Raw genomic sequence first — 19,435 nt, 5'->3', positions numbered from 1 at the left:
ACGTGTCTTCTGAAGCAGAGCCTTCCACACGGAGGAAAGCTCCTTTGGGGGGTCCCTGCATTGTGAGAAGGTATCTGAGAAGCTCCACTGCTGCATTAGGCTTCCAGCTGGAAGAAGATGTCTGAAAATGAGGACATAAAGACTTTATACTTCCAGAACAGAAACTCTACAAAACTCTTGCCCCTGTAGCAAGACTGTCCACTTTGAGAGCACAGGAAAGGCTGAGTGCTGCCTGGAAAGTGCCAGATACCTAAAGTCTGTGCCATGGAGAGAAGCAATAGAACAGGACCGTATCTTACACTGGTTCATTAACCAGGATGGTAAGAATGCAGGTCTGTGAAGCTCATGAAGAATGGGAAGGGCATGTTAATATGGGAGCCAAGAGGAGCAGACTCCCCAAGACAGGGTTTAACGTGTCCCCAGCTGAAGAGGAGGGCTTCTCATGCTTCAGCCTTTTTGTGCTTCACTGCGATTTTTTGCTTTTCCTCCCTAGGAAATCCTCGACTGGACCCTGAACACCAGTCCCGGGGGTGGCTCCTGCCCCTGCCTGTCTTGCCTGGTGGAAACATTCATGTGCTTCCCCAAAAAACATCCACCAGTGCGACGGCTCCGACGCCTGGTGAGCGTGTCAGCCAGCCCATTCAGCAAGGCCCCAGCTCCACCCCATGCTGAAAGGACTGAAACAGCTCCACAGTAAATACAAACATCTAATGGAACGTAATTACCATCTGCTGCTTTCCAAGGCAACACATCCGAATTACCAATTGGGAAATAATTACAGCCCACAAGTCTCCATCACAAGGGCCTCAGCTTCCCTCTTGAATCTGCATAACTTCCCAGTTCTTGACAAACTGCAGGCTTGCTGCAGGTGCTGGCATATCTCTCACCTTTCTTTGCTTGCTGAAATGCACCAAACATCAAGAAAGTATTTGCCAAAGGAGTAAATAATAAGATCCATTCTCTGAGGGCTTGTCTGGTATCAGCCAGAGGCATTTTATAACCATTTGATGTTGCTTACCCCTGAAGCGAGGATTTGAAGCTGTGAGGGAAGGCTGGGTGGTACAAGCCCAACTTCTGTTCACCAATTTTGACACCTATTTAAAAAATTAAAGCAAAGGAAGGAAACTAGTTGCTTGCAACAGGCATGACTGGCACAACACTGATCACAGCACCAGATCCTCTGCACAAAAGATCCATGCACATGTGCCCATAAAGGATCCCAGGCTGAAAACCCTGAATGTAAATGAGGCCGATGTATATGGAAAATGCACAGCACGGCCAGCTGGGCAGGGAGGGGATTGTCCTGCTCTGCGCTGGGGCGGCCTCACCTGGATCATTCACTGTGTGCAGGGCTGGGGACACAGGAGGAAAGGAGATAAAGCTGCTGGAGAGTGTCCAGAGGAGGGACATGAACTTGGTGAAGGGTTTGGAGGGGAAACTGTGTGAGGAGCAGCCGAAGTCCCTGTGTTTGTTGAGCTGGAGCAGAGCAGACTGAGGGCAGAGCTCATGGGCTGCAGGTTCCTCAGCAGGAGCAGGAGGGGCAGGGCTGAGCTCTTCTCTGTGACAGTGACAGACCCCAGGGAATGGCAGGAGATGTGCCAGGGAGGGTCAGTGGGACATGAGGAAAAGGTTCTTCCCCCAGAGGTGCTGGACACTGAACAGGCTCCCCAGGGAGGTGTCACGGCCCCAACCTGACAGTGTTCAAGGAGAGACTGGACAACGTCCTCAGACACACAGTGTGACCTGTGGGGTTGTCATTGCAGGGACAGGAGCTGGACTCCATGAGCCTTGGGGGTCCTTCCAGCTCAGGCCATTCTATGGTTCTGTGAATCCGTGCAGTGGTCTCCTCTGCTTTGTCTCTGTCTTTCCCCGCTCTCGGCCGGCGCTGCCTCCCTGCCCGGGGCTGCTGGGTGCGCCGGGGCCTTCAGCCAGCACAGAGTCACCGTCAGCTGAGGCAGCTCTTGCAGGATGTTCAGCTCATCCCACAGCAGCACAACAGGCCCGATTTCAGTGTGTCAGAGCCTCCCTAAATAGCTGGCTGGATATCAAAAGGGAGGTGGAGAGAGCAGCTGCTGATCTGTGCACTGATAATGGAACGATTAGCGAGGCCTGACTCAGGTTTTGCTCCCTTTGCAGGCGAAGGACTTCATTAGCCCACAGTTAAGGGTGCAAATATCTGACAGTTACTTGTACTCTGAGGCTTTTAACTCTCCCGAGTGTGCTGTGCTTTTCTCCTATGTGTCCGTACGTTAACAAGCCCAGATTGCCAGGGAGGCTGGAAAGCCATTCATACAGAATAGCTGCAGGAAGGAGAAACTTCCTACTACAAATTCCTTTTCTACTTGATGTGCAAGTTACACTCTTCCAGGTGCAGTCTTTAAAATGTTGCTTTTTGGAGACACTGTTTGGAGAGAATTGTCCTCCATACAACTCTGAGAAATAGAAGAATGATGAAGAATGATCCAAGTAATTTGCCATATGGTATAGAAGTGGACTTGAGTTTAATTGCCAGTCAGGTCCAAGCAGTTGCCCAGAATGAGACGAATCCAATCAGATGAAGTCCTCCAAAGCCAGAATTCCATGGTATTTGTGAACGCCCTTTACTAGAAGCTCTTTTTTCAGCTTTTTCTCTGTAGCTTACAGTGTGTGGTAAAGCTAAGGTTAACACAGCTGTTTTGTTGTCACAGCTTTGTTATGTCCTGCCTTCAATTTATAGACCATCATCTGTACAGAATGCAATTAAAAAGGTTGTACCATGACCCAAAAACTAGATATTGGCGCTGAAATTGTCCCTAATGGGAAAAGGCCACTATACAATCAGTTAATGAGTGTGAAGGATGTGTTATTGATGTGGGTGAAGTACATGGAGCACTGAACACTGAGTTACGGACCAGCCAAAATGATGGGTTGAGGTTGGCACTGGAAAAAGAATGTGGAAAGTCAAACACTCAGAGGACTTGGGGAAGTCTGTATCCCATAGACTAAAGCAGAAGAGATGAGGCAATGGTGATGGGTGAGAAGTGTTTATAATGAGGTGAAGGCTTGCAGGATTTGGTCTGGAAATGGATAAAATTTATGGAGTATTAGTTGAGGAATTTTGTCGTCGTAGAGGGATCTTAGTTTCCTAGATAATAATTTACTTAACAAGAGCAACTCAGAGTGGTAAATCTCTGGTATCTTGGACATGGTAATTCATAAGCTTACTTACCATATAGTTACTCCATAAGCAAGAGTAAACATACTGTGCAGTTGTGAGGTGTTACAAAGAGCAGGTTGAACTAAATGACCTTGCGTGAAATGATCATAAACATTTTCAACTGGAATGAAATAATAGGATAAAGGTTGGATCTGTGGGTAAAATTCTTCAGTTCAAAAAGGAAATCTCTTATAAATTCAGGGCAGCATTTAGCAAGGCCTGAAGAGCCCTAGGACTTCAGTTCAGATACAGGATAGCAAATTACACTAATAAAACTATTAGAAGGCTGTATCCAGGCAAGGTTTTAAGGGAAGAGGGCTCCACAATGAACTGAATTTAGAAAAGACATATTAGGAATAAACCAAGCCTGGAAGGAAGGAGAGGAACTTATTCTCTAAGCAGTGCAACCAGGAAAGAGTAGTAGCTTGTGGATATATGTTCTGTTTCCTGCACTGAGCTCTTCTCTGTGACTGTCAGGGAATGACAGACCCCAGGGAATGGCAGAAGATGTGCCAGGGAGGGTCAGTGGGACATGAGGAAAAGGTTCTTCACCCAGAGGTGCTGGACACTGAACAGGCTCCCCAGGGAGGTGTCACGGCCCCAGCCTGAGAGTGTTCAAGGAGAGACTGGACAACGTCCTCAGACACACGGTGTGACCTGTGGGTTGTCATTGCAGGGACAGCAGTTGGACTCCATTATCCATGGGGGTCCCTTCCAGCTCAGGCCATTTTATGGTTCTATGATACCCAAATAAAACCAACAAAACAACAACAGAAATCCCAGCCGCAAAGCCTCAAACAAGCTCTCCCAGACCACTTATCCCGTTCCCACGCAGCAGGACTCTGCATAACCGGGTGCTCTGCAGCTCACACGTGCTGTTCTGCAGGACGCGTGCTGGCTGGGGGCACGTGTTGGCTGACAAGAAGGCAGCTGCCAAATGGAAGATATAACAGCTGAGAGGTGCGTCCTTTTCCCTCAGCAGAGACACTAATTTGAATCTCTCTCATATACTCACAGAATCTTAATTATCATAGGTGCTTCTACCATCCTGTGAGGTGGGGTTGAAACTGGCCATTGAGTTTGAGAGTCATGGCAGGAGAAGAAGGAGGGGACTGAAAACCTTTTTTTTTTAATTATTATTTTTCCATGGGAAAGAGCTAAAAGAGATTGATCAGCAAAATAGCACATCTTAGAGGTCAAAAAGCCTCATGATGAAGGAAGAACTGTCAAGTGTCAAAGTGAGTTGCATGCTAACCCAAAGAGAAAAAATCTCTTTGGTTATGTAAATGAAATGAGGATGAGAAGAGAATATGTGAGGCTACTGCAAAATGAGGGGTGTGCTAAATTAAAGCCTTACTCAGTAAGACTCCAAAATAAAAAGGGGGCTTGGCTTCCATTTTTAATGAGGCGGATGTTGACCAGGGTATCAGAAGCAGAGTGGACAGGAGGAACACAAGGACAGAGACAGAGCAAGTGTAACCAAGCAGAGGTTGCTAATGCACAACCCAAAGAGGGACCAGACGTTTCACTGCAGGTTCTGAAACAAGCAGCAGCACTGATGACCGCAGGGGTTCTAAATATCCCACATCGGGCCAGTTGCTACAGGCGTGAAGAATGGCGGTTTGCTGTTGCGTCCCCTACCCATCCACAGCTTTGAGGTGGGTCTCCTCAGACATTTCCTTCCTTGGCCAAATCAGACAAACAGCTTGCAAGACAACTAAATTGGGGGGGTTTTGAGCAGCACATGGGTCCATTCTGTTAGACCTGTTCAGTCCAGTCACCTGAAAGAAGTGGCAAACTTTACACAGTCCCTCTAAGGGACCCTCTAAGGGACCCTCTGCTTGTGTCTCGGTGCCATATCCCAGGTCTGTCTGTGAGCCTGTTCCCAGCAGTCAGTGCTCACCAGTTAAATTCTGGCAGGTTTGATTCCCCCTCCTCACCCCAAGCCCCACAGCCCACAAGGTGACACACTCTGCTTGGATGTCCCCCGGCTCGCTGGGGACAAAACAGGTGTCGTCCACTGTAGTCATAGGGTCCTGATATGGAAAGGGCAAAAAACGTGATTTGGAGCCTGAAAGATGCACTCAGCTTGATACAAGCTTTGAAAGATATTTTGAAGGCAGAAGCAATTAAAGACATGGATATAAGTGGGAAACGGGCTAGAATGAAGTATGGCTTTATCCAAAGGAGATTATGGCAGGCTAATCCGATATCTTTCTCTGATAAGGTAATGAAGCTTTTAGACAAAAGCAACATGCTAGATACCATCTTTGTGGACTTTCAGAAAGCATTTGATATGGTGTCACATGAGGAACTGATTAGTGATGCTAGAGAAAAAATAAGCATTGCAGAAGAACTAGAAGGGAAAGGAGAAACTGCATAATGACAGGACAGCAAAGGGCTTGTGTCAAAGAGGAAAAGTCAGGCTGGAAGGAGGTTGCCAGGCCTTCTAAAGGACGAGGCTTAAGGCCCATCCCATTAAATATTTTTATTGCAAATCTCAATACAAATATGTAAAGTTCAAGTGCTTGGGCAGCACTGTAAATCCAGCCAAAATCTGCATATTGTGGCAAGAACCAGACAATCTTGAGGACCAGAGAAATCGAAATTGGAAGAAACATTCTTCCAAATCAAATTGCAGCAGAAGCTGTTTGTGGAGGAGCCTCGGTGACCCAGGACTCTCTGTGTCCTTCTCTGGGTGTAACTGCTGGTTGCTGCTTTGGAGTTTTCCATTGCAACATTGAGTTTGTCTTGCTGAAATGCCCATTGTTTCTCAGCTTGTGAACTACACCAGTTCTTGAGATTTTCTGATCTAGCCCTTCGGTTGAAGCACCGTCAGCTTTGGGAAGGAGGAAGTTTCACGGATCTGTACAAACCTTAGAAATATCCATTGTGTGATGAAGGTTATCAGAAACGTCATCTTCACCTTTTCTTACATTCTGTAGAAAAAAGCTTCTTGTTGGTCCAGACTTCTGGAGTTCTGGAGACTGGTCAGAACTGAACCACTTTGAGTTTATTCAGTCTTTAGGCCATTGTCATTTCTGCCTCTCAGTTACAAAGACAGACAAGCGGATTTCCAGGAAGGAAAAGTCATAATTCTGCTGCAGGTGTATTAGAACTAACAGATCCTCCACTTAGCAAAGTGCCGAGCTTTGTGTCAGACTCCACTTTGCCCGGGCTCACAGGTGTGCTAGATTTGGGGTGGCAGCAGGAATTACTGAGGTGCTTCTTAAAATCTGTGCGATTTTGCGTCCTGTATATTCCTGTCTTCTCCAGACCTTTGTGGGAGGTGGGGGGACAGAAAGAAAAAGTCACCATCTGGAATTTTGCCTGTGATGGAAATTCCAGGTTATACTCACATGTAGGATCTTTAGGATTTTTATTCTGACCTGGACCAGATAGCGATCATTTCAGCAGTGTGTCCTGGACATGTTGCTTGACTGTTAGGTCTGGGTGTGAATCCAGCTGCATCCTGACTATATCCTAGGATGCAGCTCCCTACGTATCCCCCTCTGTGGCCTGTTCTCTATATAAAAAACTCAGTCCACGATCTGGAAAGATGTCTACAGTAAACTCCACAGTTCCCGTGTTGGAAAGTGCGTTCTGCAGGGCCCCTTTGCAGATTAAATTGTGTCAACCGGAGTGGCAAAGCAACTGGGCGAGTGTGCAAAGCCCATTTCCATTCCTCTGAGCTTGTGAGCCACTAAGTACAGGCTGTCTGTATAGGAAACATCTGGCCACATGCAGGTGCCTCCGCCTGAGACGATCCCTTCAGGTTCTCTTCAGAATCACAAGAAAGAAATGGGCATTTCTGAGGTACAATTCAACACGTGTCTCTGAAGGAAATGCTTCCCGTTTCTCCTCCAGCCTGTACAGGGAGCCCGAGTGGAGCGGCTCAGGGGCAGATTTCTGCATCAGAGGTGTCAGAAAGCACCGTCTTGGAAGTCAAGGTTCATTTCACCCGACTTCCCAGTATCATGGTGCTGAAAGAGCCTCTTGTTGAAAAAAGGTCAGTTCCCTTATTCCTCATTATTCATTATCTTTTCATAGCTATCTAACATCAGCCATTTGAAAAGCTATTATTCCAGCGTGTTTAGTGGTGAAATGGATGAAGTGCTCTTCTCCCCCCATGCTATGACCTCTGTGATGGTTGTGAATAAAACTAATGACAATAAATTATAGAGGTGTTGCTGGATATTGCCAGAGGAGTGATAAAATGTGATGGCAGTTAATAGAGCATGTTTAAGAGACACAAGGCAACTGTTGTCTACCAAGAGACACCCAAATGCATTAGTAAATAGAGAGAAGTGGCGTTTTGGCACTCAGGGCTGTATCACTCAAAAGCTCCCTGTGGCTTTTAGCTCCAGCCTCTCTGGTGCTCTGTCTCGTAGGGCGTCTGCTGCACAGTTTTGTGCTGCTTCCCACCCCGAACCTGCTAAAAGCACAGCTGGACACGGAGCTGCCGCTTACACCAAATTCACCCGCAGCGCTCTGCGTTGTACCAAGCATGTTTTACACATACCAGTGCAGGCTTACAGGTGTCTCGATCTGTATTGTTCTGAGAGATTGTAATTAATTGTCTGCATAAAGAAATAAGTGAGACCTTCCCCAGTGGACAGCCTGGCAGGTTAACCATAGCCCCCAGCCCGCCTGGAGAAGATTCTATATGGCTATGTTTAGCTGTGCTGTTGACCCACTTGTGAGCTGCTGGAATGCTATCTATCTCTTCCCCAAGTCTTGCTGCTGGGCGGCTCAGCTCATCTCCCCGTTGGCTGCTTTCCTTCTCAGGTGTTACATCCTGAGCAGTGCCCCAGCTGAAGTGCTGGCACAAGTGACCACACCAGGTCAAATGATCTCTGTCCAGGATTAGTACAGCAAATACATGAACTAAGATCATGTTTTTCAATAGGTGCAACATTGTAACAGACACTTTCTACATAGAAAGGCAGAATTACTTTCTCAGATATGCTGCAGTCTAGCAAAAGAGTAGATGTGTGGTGTAAACCAAGTGCAGTTCTAGTGCTCACATGCCCGGCTGCAGGGATGGAGGGCGCGGTGCGGACCAGACAAAGGCTCCACTTGCTCCCTTCTCCCAGGTCTGTGTCATCCTCTCTTCATCCTGGCTCTTCAAAGTGGTGTCAGAAAGAAGAGCAGGCATCTCCTTTGGCAACTCGGAGCCCAGGCAACTCGCCTGACTCCCAGATGGCTGAAGTTATGGGAGGCAAATCCTGCAAATATCCAGACTTACAAGCAATGGGAAAAGCTCGAAGTCAGCTCTCCCTTGCACATCTTTGCCCAGCACATTCTTAAATGTCAACTGTTTGTGAAATAAATTCATTTCAGACCATTCGTAGAACAATCAGTGGTAGATATCAATGTATAATATTTGTGCCTGCCACAAAGGGCCTGGGACTTCCATACCACCGTGCTTTATAGCACTGAGCGTGACTGCTAGGAAGGAAAGAGTGCTTTTCCCTACATGTTTTGGTCTGGGTGAGTGCAGTCAGTTGGAGGGCAGATTCATTTTGTGTAGTCAAGTCAGAGCCTGATCTGAATGGGGGAAGGCTGTGCTGTGTGCCAGGAGAGCGTGTGTTAGCTGAGGAGGTGGGTGCAGGACTCACAGCCTCATAAAACTGCCTAATAAATCTCAATCCAGTGTAAATGGTTTCAAATACACTCTTCCCAGTCTCCTGGGTAGGTAGTCTGGGAATACAAAGCAAATGAGGCAGTGACTCAAGTTACACTGAAAGCAGCTACTTGGGAAGGGATAGACAAGAAAGGCTTTTCTCAGAAGAAAATGCACAACTAAAGGGCTGTTCTTGCAACTCAGAACCTAAATATAAGGTCTGTGCATCGCACTTGTGCAGCCCTGCGATGTCCCACAGAAACAGTGCCAGGATGATGGCCACACTGCCTGTGCATCACCTGTAAAGATGGGACAGCTCTGAGCTCCTTCAGCAAGGGTTTTGTAGGCAGGTGGAGCAGTGTCTCTGTACCGTGGCAATCCCAGCTCAGCCCAGATTTGGGCTACAGCAGCGTGGTGGTGTTGGCGGGTCAGCTGCTTTGTGCCGCACAGCCGTGCTCTTGTCTTGCGAACCTGTTTCCCGGCAGAAGGCCCTTGCACACCCCTGCAAATGAGCTCACCACCTCTCCACTGAAGGAGCAGAGTCTCCTTGGTGCTGAGCGCAGTTGTCCTGATGGCTAACAGCGTGGCATGGACTTCCCATCCATCACTACCACATACTGTGGCCTTTCTGGGTCTGGCTTGTAGGAGACATTGCCGCAATGATAAGGATGCTGTGAGGACACTTCTGTCACTAGCTTGCAGTCTGGGCAGAAGAAGTATGGGAAGACATTTGGTTATTCTAGACCAAAGGAAAAGCAAAACAAAACAACCAAAACCACACTCCCTTTGAGTGTCTTTTTGCTTGCCTCCAATACTTTCCCCCATCAGTACCAAGGGAAGCAAGAAACTCAGGCCTGCCATGGTGTGAGAGTGAAGCAGGCTCCTGACGCATCGCTGCTCCAGAGTTTGGTTTGCCAGAGCATGAACAACCTCCCTGTCCGCAGAGATGAGATAATCACAGGCTGTGTCTTTGGAGGCTCCTGGAGGATTTGAGTAGTTCTGAGGGTGTTCAACAAACACCAAGGACAGCAAATCAGGTGTGCTGGAAAAAGGTCCATAAGCATGTCCTGTTCCCACCCAAAGCTCGAGTGCAAAGTGCAGGTGCCCACCTGCAAACTGGGATTATCCTGGGACTTTGAAGGTCCTTCATACCCACCCTTGTAGATCCTGGCAAACTCTCTAGATGTGTGTGGAGCTCAGGTACCTCTGCTTTTGTTTGTGGCTTTAAACTATGCTCCCTCAGTCCCTGTGCTCCCTTCATTAGCATGGGGTTGCAGAGCCCAGCTCACGACTGGTTTTCTTCGAGCAAAGTTTGCTCCAGTTCATTCTCCTCTGCTGTCTGGTCTAACCACTTTTCTCAGATGGCTTAGGCTGGACTTCTTTAAGGCACTACCTGCCTTTAAGTCTACCCCAGATTTGGGAAGGTTGAGGTGTTGCCATCAGTATGAACTTACTGTTTTTCTTATGTCTTCCGCCCTCTTCCCAAAATGTCCTTAGGAAGGATGACATTGCTGGAGTGCTGTGGCTGAGCAACTTGAGGCACAGTGGTCATGAATGCAGAGTAAATTCCAGCCAGACACTGAGCGAGATGGCTGTGGTTGTTATGTGTGAGAAGCAGATCCTGGCAGAGAGTATCTCAGAGCAGTGCCCTGCTCGCTCTGTGGGTCCGAGAGCAACTGCAGGTAGGAAAGTCCACATCTCAGTCCTGAACAGGAACAGGAGAAGAAGGAGGAAGGGTAAATAAAGCACAGCAGTGCTCATCTCCCATTCCAAACAGCAGCAGCCCAGAGGCTGTGATTGCTAATTAAACAGTATCTCCCATGCAGGCAATGAGGGTGACATTTACCTCTTGAAGCCTATAAATATCCAGCCATAAGCAAACATCTCTAATCAGTGATTATGAGTGAGATTATTTTCCCTGACGTTATAAGTGATTGTTTGTTTATGCAGAGTTAATGGGCAAGATCACGCTGGAGGCGCTGGCCAAGGATTCAGACCCAGCTCCTGCACCAGGAGCTGAACTGGGTCACCAGACCTGGGAGGACACCCCAGACCCTCTAGCACAAGCTACATTTGACCCCTGCAGACTTTGTTTTCAAGATAGTTGAGGCAAGGAGTAGAGCGGTAATGGTTCCGTCCCAAGGAGCAGCAGCTCAGCTCAGGGAGGGCAGCTGCGCGTGGTCTCCTTATTCCAGAGGCTGCCCCCCCAGCCAGATGTGGGGACTCTGCCCTGGCTGGGGAGTTGGGGGCATTCCCTGCCCACCTCCCTGGCTGCACCAGCCTCTCGGAAAAAAAACTATGATACACTTGAGAGGAACTGAGCTTGGGATAACTGCTGGCAGACTGGACAGAGGAGACCTTTGCCCAGCCTGCATTAAACCCTCCAGAGCCTGAGACCACACCAAGGTGGCAAAGCTCCTCTTCTCTTGCAGGCTCCTGTGTAGGGACTAGATATGGAGTGTGAAAGCAGTGGGGACAGTGAGTATGTTTGGATCAGCCCTTAGCTGTTGTCACAGCCATCTGGGGAGGCTGAGACACTTTTCACTGCACCAACCTTTTCCACTCCAGTGAACAAACTGCACCAACCTTTTCCAGCCCTGGGCTCTCCACAGCACCCACCGCCTTCAGCAGCTGCGCAGCGGCACAGCGCAGGGAAATCCGAAGGGTCTGCCTGGGTGAACTCCTGTGGAGTGACAGGCAATGCCATCAGCCCCGCAGGGTATGCAGAGAGGTATGGAGATGAGCATGCTGTTATGATTTGTGACAGCTCCCATCTTACTGCAGGGAGAGAAACACACCAGCGTGTGGGGAACATGTGGAAGCAAATATAGCCAAATGAGCGCAGAGAGCTGGGACCGAGTGGGGATGGGGTAACTCCTACGCCAACAGCATCTTTGCTGATGTGCCTATATTTTATTCAGTGTGTTTTTTCATCCTAAAAAAAAAAAGGCAGCTGGAGGGACCAAGGCAATGCCCTTTTCAGACACAAGGCAGTACAACAGCTGGGCTTATCCCTCCTGGCAGGAGCGCTTCTCAAGCTCTCCCTTCCTGTGGCCTAGATGTTGGCCTAGCAGAGCACCTGCTGGACTCAGGACTCATAAACGTTTTGGGGGCTGTTCATGTGCTCATTGCTAAACTACCCATCATCTGTCTCACCTGTTTAGCCTGGAAGGTTGTTATTGTACAGCCCTGGGCCCTGGAATTGACTGGCTGTTCTTTGCACTAACATCATGCAAAGGTAATAACTAATCCAGGTTTCAATGCACAAAGTAACGAGTGGTACAGACCTCACTCTCCTGAAAAAAAATGGCTTAGTTCTAGATCATAGAACCATTTTGGTTGGAAGAGACTCTCAGGATCATCGACTCCAACCTTAACTTGACTCTGGCACTAACCTGTGTCCCTGAGAACCTCATCTCCGTCTGTCCAACCCCTCCAGGGATGGTGACTCCAGCACTGCCCTGGGCAGCCTGTTCCAATGCCCCACAGCCCTTTGGGGAAGAAATTGTTCCCCAGATCCAACCTCAACCTCCCTGGCACAACCTGAGGCCATTTCCTCTCGTCCCGTCGCTTGTTCCTTGGGAGCAGAGCCTGACCCCCCCTGGCTGATGTGCACTGAGTTGTTCAAAATACTTGTAAAACTATTTTCATTGGAAGCTGAATTCACAGCAAACTCACATTTACCATAAGAAGTGTCTGATGCCCAGGGAAAATGCTGAGGCTTTTTCTGAAACCAGAGTGCCTGCAGAATCAAAGCATTTTTGGTTCCTGCTGTGATGTGCAGGCTGGCTCAGAAAGAGGGAGAAAGCAGTGCACCCTTGGAGAAGGAAACCAACCAGAAAGCCCTCATAAAAACCCACATCTACAGCCAGAGTTACCATGACACGCTACAACACTGCTCAGAACTGACCTTTGCAGGAGTTTCTGTGTGCTCATGGAAAGCTGGGGGTTTACGAAGAGAAGAAACTGCAAGGCTGAGTAGAGACTTTGGTAGTGGCAGAATCGACTGAGAAAGCAACACATTAAGCTCCCTCCATCACTGCAGGTTTCCAGATGAAGGCCATCCCACCTAGAGTGGTGTTTCTACATACGGCATGAGCTACATGCTTGCTTCTTTTGCCAAGTCATCTGTATCTGATATTCTTCTCTTAGGGGCTTTTCTTCTCAGTTCTTCCTTGGAGGTCACAGTGGGCCCCCAGTCCCATTTAGAGGGCTGCAGGGTATCTAGGGAGTACCCAAAAGACCAGAATCCTCTAAGAAATATTTGCTATAACATGGCAGCCTGTGGAATGCAAGTGCTGCCTGGTACTGGTTTCAGATCAGCTCTTCTCTCCAGCCAACCAGCTTTTGCTCCTATGAAAAGGCCACTTGCCTTATGGCGAGATCATACAAGCCAGAGAGAAATATCTTTGAATACCAGCAGCTCACTGGACACAGGGAACCAGTTGTCCTCCACCTTCCCAATCTCTTCTAGGCACTGGCTACAGAAACTTAGCATATATATTGCTGCAAAGTAATATTACTTTCTGCTTTATTTCCAAAGCCAATGTCTCCATCACAAGAGTTATTTTCCTTGATCAGTCAGTGCTGTTAAAGAGGTAATGAGAAGATAAATTGTGCAAGGCAGCTGACAGCAAGAGCATGAAATTATGTCTCTGAGGCTTGCTGTCCTCAGGGAAAGAGGCCCTGATCACTGGCACTGATTGCAAACCTAAATGGGTTGGTAGGAGTGCAGGGATTGCCCTCCCAATATTGTCCCTGCATTTCCCACCAGGGTAATATTGAGGCTGCAGGGAAGTTTAGCAGGGACTAATTGATCTCTTCTTTGAAAGTTTGGTTCAAGTGGCCCAAGTAGCTAAGAGGACGAGGAGGAAGGAAGAGCACTCTACTCAGGGCTGAGCAACAGCTCTATTTTTTACATGGAAGTAATATCTGTCTATGTTTTGCCACATTGACTGTGTGCCTCGGAAATCAGCCTCCATCTGCTGATGCCTGTAAGAATAACATTAGCAGGATGTGGCCACAGAGTCCTGGGATGCAGCTGCTGGCACCCTTTAGTTTTCAGAACACAGCATAACCAGGAAATAAAACAATTGTACAAAACCTATGACAAAACCGAGATTGCAACGGGGACATAACTGTGCACTTATTCCTGGAGTACAAGGGAACACCCTTGGCCAAGGGCTGCCTGGTTCCCATCTCTTCATATCCAGTGGTCAGGACCAGCCTGGTCCCTGCTGAGCAGAATCCTCTGCATGTGCAGGTCTTGGTTCCTTTCAAAATCCTGGAGTTGAACTTTGACCATGCCCAGCAGAGCAGTGGAGTCACCCTGTCTCCAGTACTGTCAGAACAAGTTGCCCATCATCCAAAGTCCTGCTGGAAGCACAGTCATATGCTGCCATCTACGCTACAAACGACAGAGCTGTAAGAACCTTTTGTCCCTCTGTCTTGGAGATATCTTGGCTGGAAATGCAGATCTTTATATTTTGGCTTTGACCACCTTTAACTTGCCCAAAGGCAAAGACACCTTCCTAAGCACATTCAGTGAAAAATAGTGTGGAAGGGGAGGAAGAAGACATCAGGTGAAGTGAACTGTGCATGTCTGGGGGGGTGTCAAGGGCCAAAGACACTTGGCAGATGGTGATAAGAACTTTGTGTCACAGGTGGTAGATCATAAGGTGTGTGCAGGATTGGTGTATCAGACAGCAGCCTTGTACGTGTTGTGTGGGAAAGGACATATCATGGACAACATAATGTATAAACTGAGGAAATGATGTGAATAGATCAAGAAGGGTGTCTGTGGGTCTGCTGAGCTTTAAACACAGTGCAGCACTCCAGAAAGGGATCTGGTACCAAGGAAAAAGGGGCACCATGGCTCTGGGAAGCACACAGTACAGACCAAGCCATGTCACTGGTCTCTGCTGTCAGAGAACACTGCAGAGTCCTGTCTGGTTTCCCTGCTAATGATTCATCCGGCAAGAGGTCTGCACAGGAGAGCAGCAGAGAGAGTTCACAGAGAGATTGCATTAGGAGCTTTGAAATATTGATGTCTCTGCACTCTGCATAAACTGTCCCTCCTCCAGAGCCGCTGGGGGAGTGCTGTGAGCAGAACCTGCCTCAGCACCGGCGCTCGGCAGATGCAGCTCCCGACTGCAGTGTGCAAAGTGCAGAAAGGACTTCTAATTCACGAGTGACTAGAGAGAGACAGGCAGAGGCAGGACATGGCTGTCGCTGGCAGATGGGAATTGCTACAGGACTCAGAAACGCAGAGCTCATCAGGGACCCGATTCTCCAACTCTGGTCTGCTGAAAGCAGCAGCACCCGGGGAAGCAGAGACTGCCCAGCTCAGGTGGGGACTGCGGGCCCCTGGCAGTGTCACATCCAGCCACACACCGCAGCCTCCAGCGGCACTTGTGCCACTTTGCACAGCAGTTAGGAACAGGGGTTGGTTTTCCCAGGCTGTCTTGTTGCTCCCATGAGGGGACACGCTCCTGTGGAGTGTGCTGGGCAGGGCTGGTGGGCAAGTGGCACAGTTTGCCTGTGCAGCAAGGAGCTGGTGTTAACGACAGGAGAAAACAGATGACAGGTGCCCAAAGATGCTTCTCTGTGCAAGCAGGGATGTCGATCCGTGCTGTGACAGTTATATGAGCTCTAGTGGAGCGTGATCTACATGGGAAGATGCTCATGCATGGAAACCCTATATTCCATGCTGAAGTCTCCCGTGAGCCTGCCAGGAGTTTGGCTTGACATGAAAGGGTTGTTCTGAGCCCCATGGAATGCTGTGCAAAGTGAGAAGAGCCAGACACAGGACTGCTTTTTTACTGTATGGTATAGTCTGAAATAGTCCTTAGTGTCTTCATCCACACCCTTAGGACAGAGCTGCCTTTGTCTTGATTCAACAAGCAGCCTCACCAAACAGCTGTTTTGTCTTCCAAACACTCATTGAGCTCCCGTGAGAGTGAGCTCTGTCAGAAACCGCATGTTATCTCAGGACCCTTCACAGGAGGAGGTTCATGTCTTCAGAGGCTTCAGCACAAAGCAGATATTCAGGGGGATTGCTGCTTTACAGCTTTCTTCAACAAGCGGTGGGATTTGGGCTCTGCTCCCCCAATGTCCCACTGCAGGGTGGGAGCAGCCTTGGCAGCTTGCTGGGCAGGACTGGGAGCTGGGGGAGAGCTTTACTTTCAGCTGTTGACAGGCTGGAGAGGTCACCCCGTGTGAACCTCGTGAAGTTAAACGAGGCCAAGTGCAAGGTCCTGCACCTGTGTCAGGATAATCCCAAGCATAAATACAGGCTGGGAGAAGAATGGATTTGGAGCAGTCCTGAGGAGAAAGACTTGGTGGTATTGGCTGATGAGAAACTCAATATCCAGCAATGTGCACTTGCTGCCTAGAAAGCCAGCTGTGTCCTGGGCTATGTCAAAAGGAGTGTGACCAGTAGGCCAAGGGAGGAGATTCTGCCCCTTTGCTCTGCTCTAGTGAGACCCCCCTGCGGTGCTGTGTACAGCTCTGAGACCTCCAGTGTAAAGATGGACATGGGCATATTGGAATGAGTCCAGAGGAGGCCACAAAGATTATTAGAGGGCTGGAGCACCCCTCCAATTAAGGTAGGTTGAGAGACTTGGGGTTGTTCAGCCTGGAGAAGAGAAGGCTCTGGGCAGACCTTATAGCAGCCTTCCATTGCCTAATGGGGACTTTTTACAAGGGCAAGTAGTGATAGGACAATGGGTAATGGCCTTGAGCTGAAAGAGGGGAGATTTAGATGAGGTATAGGAAATAAATTCTTTCCTATGGGGGTTATGAGGCCCTGGCACAGGCTGCCCAGAGGAGCTGTGGATGCCCTGTCCCTGGAAATGTTCAAGGCCAGGCTGGACAGAGCTTTGAGCAACCTGCTCTAGCAGAAGGTGTCTCTGTGCATGGTAGCGGGGGTTCGGAATCAGGTGATCTTTAAGGGGCTTTCCAATCTAAGACACTCTATGATTCTATATTTCATTGTCCTGTTTCCTATATCATTGCTGCAGACATGTATTGAGGGTTCTGTCAGTAGATAACTCTTTCCCTATGAGGGAACAAAATCCAATTTTGAAAAACTCCAATATTTCAAAAGATGGTTGTTCTCTGCTCAGCCTCAGGGAGTATCTGTGAATATGAATTGTTTCATCTAGCAGCCTTAAGCTGGGATGCTGTAAATGCTTAGGCAGTTCCCTGTGGCTGTGCAAGTCGAGGGACAGCAAAACCCAAAGCTTTCCGAACATAAGCAGATGTCGTGTGATGACCTGGCTGCACATCCCTTTACCCTGTTGGGCAGGCACTTCTGGCAGAGGTCTGGGATGGATGGCTGAGGGCAGAGAGCGTGCAATTTATACTTTTTTTTATAGCTCCTGATCTGGCTTAGTGCTGCATTCAAAGTTTGCGTGCTGTTTACCAGGCAGCAGGCTCAACTCGTGCCATTCACAGCAGCCCCCAAGGCTGGTGCTGTTGCTGCGCTGCTTTCCTGGGCAGCTGGAGACTTGCTGGCACTGATGGGCTGAGCACCATGAAACCTTGTCCAAGGACAACCACCTTCTCTTATCTTTTCCACAGGCCCTTCTCCTTCTTCCCCAGAACACTGGTTCCCAGTCCACAGATCCTTTCCTCAGAGAATGTTGACCTCTACTTCTAACTTACCTCTTGAAAGCAGCTTATTACACCCCCGTTGTCAGAAAAATTGTCCTTAGTGTTGTTAGTTCTGTGCTCCACTTTCCACCAAGAAGTCCCTGCCTGCACCCCCAGCCTGATCCCCTCCAACACCTGAGGAGTTCCCTGCGGAACTCAGCCCTTGGATCTCCCTCCTACGTCCATCACCTCTCTCCACTTCACCCTGCAGCTCAGCTCCTTAAAGCTCAGCCTAACCAGCCTTGCCCAAGCCAGCAAGCCTGACCTCCCCATGAAATGAGGATTTTGTCCTAAGCACTGGTGCAGCTCTATACCATGATCTACCCCGCCGCTCATTGCACAGGGGTGGGGAGATGATGGAGTGGAGAGGACGGGTCCTGACGGCTACTACCATGGGCCACATCACACGTCAGCCCAGCCGGTACTCGTTAGCCTGCAGCTTTGCTTCGCTGCTTTTCTCTCTATTGCCTGCAATCCACGTTATACTGGAGAAAAAAAAGCTCTCTCGCAAAGTGGGAGAGAGATGAGAGCGGGGGAGGGGAGAGAGAAGAGAGAAAGACTAGACAAAATCTTCTAGAGCCAGGTTATGCTCCTGCATGAGAAGTTCTTGTCTCAAGCATCATTCATAGTGGGATTGGCAAATGCTGCTCTTAGTCCGTATCACCCTCCTGCCTCCTAAGACTCTGGGGAGTTGCCGTCTGCAGCGACACCTCAGCAGTTGTCCTGGAGCAAACTGTACTCCTGGTTACTATAATCCCACTCATCCGTTTTTAGCATTGTCATGAACTGTAGAACGGCTGCGGTGTTCCAGCGCAGCTGCACGTCGGTGGTGGGTGTGAAAGATTTAAAGCGATTTATTTTTTTTTCAAGTGTGCTAAAATTCTTTGTAAGATGCTGCGTTCATTCACTTGTTCACCAGCGCCCGCCATGCTCAGGGGTCTGAACCGGCCGTGGCACAGAGCCGAGCTGCGCTGTGCTCCTGGGGAGGAGCGCGGCATCGTGGCCCCAGCACCACACCGCTCCGGCATGGGAAGGAGCATCTCAACGGGATTATGGCGCTTTTATTACTGCCAGACCCAGCCTTTGCATTCTGGTCAGGAGCTGATGAATCACGATTCATTGCTTCACTTGCAGAATGCAAAATATCCCGGAGAGAAGAAATAGGAAGAATCCTGAGTCTCACCCAAGGGTCTGTTCTCAGCCTGCCCCAGCCAGCGGCCCTGAGAGGTGCCAGAGCCCACCCTGGGGCCGAGTGCAGGGATCCCACCTCTGTGACACTCTGTCCCCAGGTCACTGGGCTCAAAAGGATTGGCAGGGCAGGGAGGTGTCACTGGAGCCATCACAGGCAACCACCTCATTTTCCTGCCATCTCCCACTTTAAAGACTTATTTTCCTATTATCTTGTGGGTTTCAGAACCTCACTTGGTGGCTTGTTCAGGACCTTCTCCTAATTTCCAGCCTAACATATTTGTGATCAGATCTGTCTGATCTTGTATCTGTTCCTCTCTCATTGCTCTTTTGCACTAGAGATATTAATTAGCATTAAAAGGAAAATAATTCCAATTTTATAGTTCTTTTTATCCAAATACATGTGAGGCCCAAAGTCAGGGGAGTTTAAAAAGAATAAGGTAAAATTACGCTAAACAGCAAGAATTGGGGTCTGTTGCCATTAGTAAATAGTAATAGCTTACTAAATTAATAAATCCGCAATTGCCACCCAGAATTGGAAGGCATGTTAAAATCTTGGGCTCGGAATTCAGAAGCAGCCCCCAACTCCCTAAGAGCAGGGAAGATGATATGTGGAAGGGAAAGCCCCTTGGGGCTGTGCCACCGGCTGGGCAGCTGGTGCTGACTCAGCAGGACAGGGACCGGCAGGATGGCTGTTGGGACACTGCTGTCCGTCTCTCAAGGTGTTTGGGTCTGATAGCGCAGCTTTCCCCCTCAGAGTCTTTCCCTGC

At 48.9% G+C, this 19,435-nt stretch overlaps 1 protein-coding gene across 4 annotated transcripts in view; it reads left to right on the top strand.

The window, feature by feature from the left end:
• Nucleotides 1-19,435, top strand: part of SHISA6 (shisa family member 6) — a 245,111-nt gene that overhangs the window by 184,875 nt on the left and 40,801 nt on the right. The window lies entirely within an intron of this gene.

This window comes from Columba livia, chromosome 18 (assembly GCF_036013475.1).
Source record: "Columba livia isolate bColLiv1 breed racing homer chromosome 18, bColLiv1.pat.W.v2, whole genome shotgun sequence".
Lineage (NCBI taxonomy): Eukaryota > Metazoa > Chordata > Aves > Columbiformes > Columbidae > Columba > Columba livia.
This window is presented reverse-complemented; position numbering and strand designations above follow the sequence as displayed.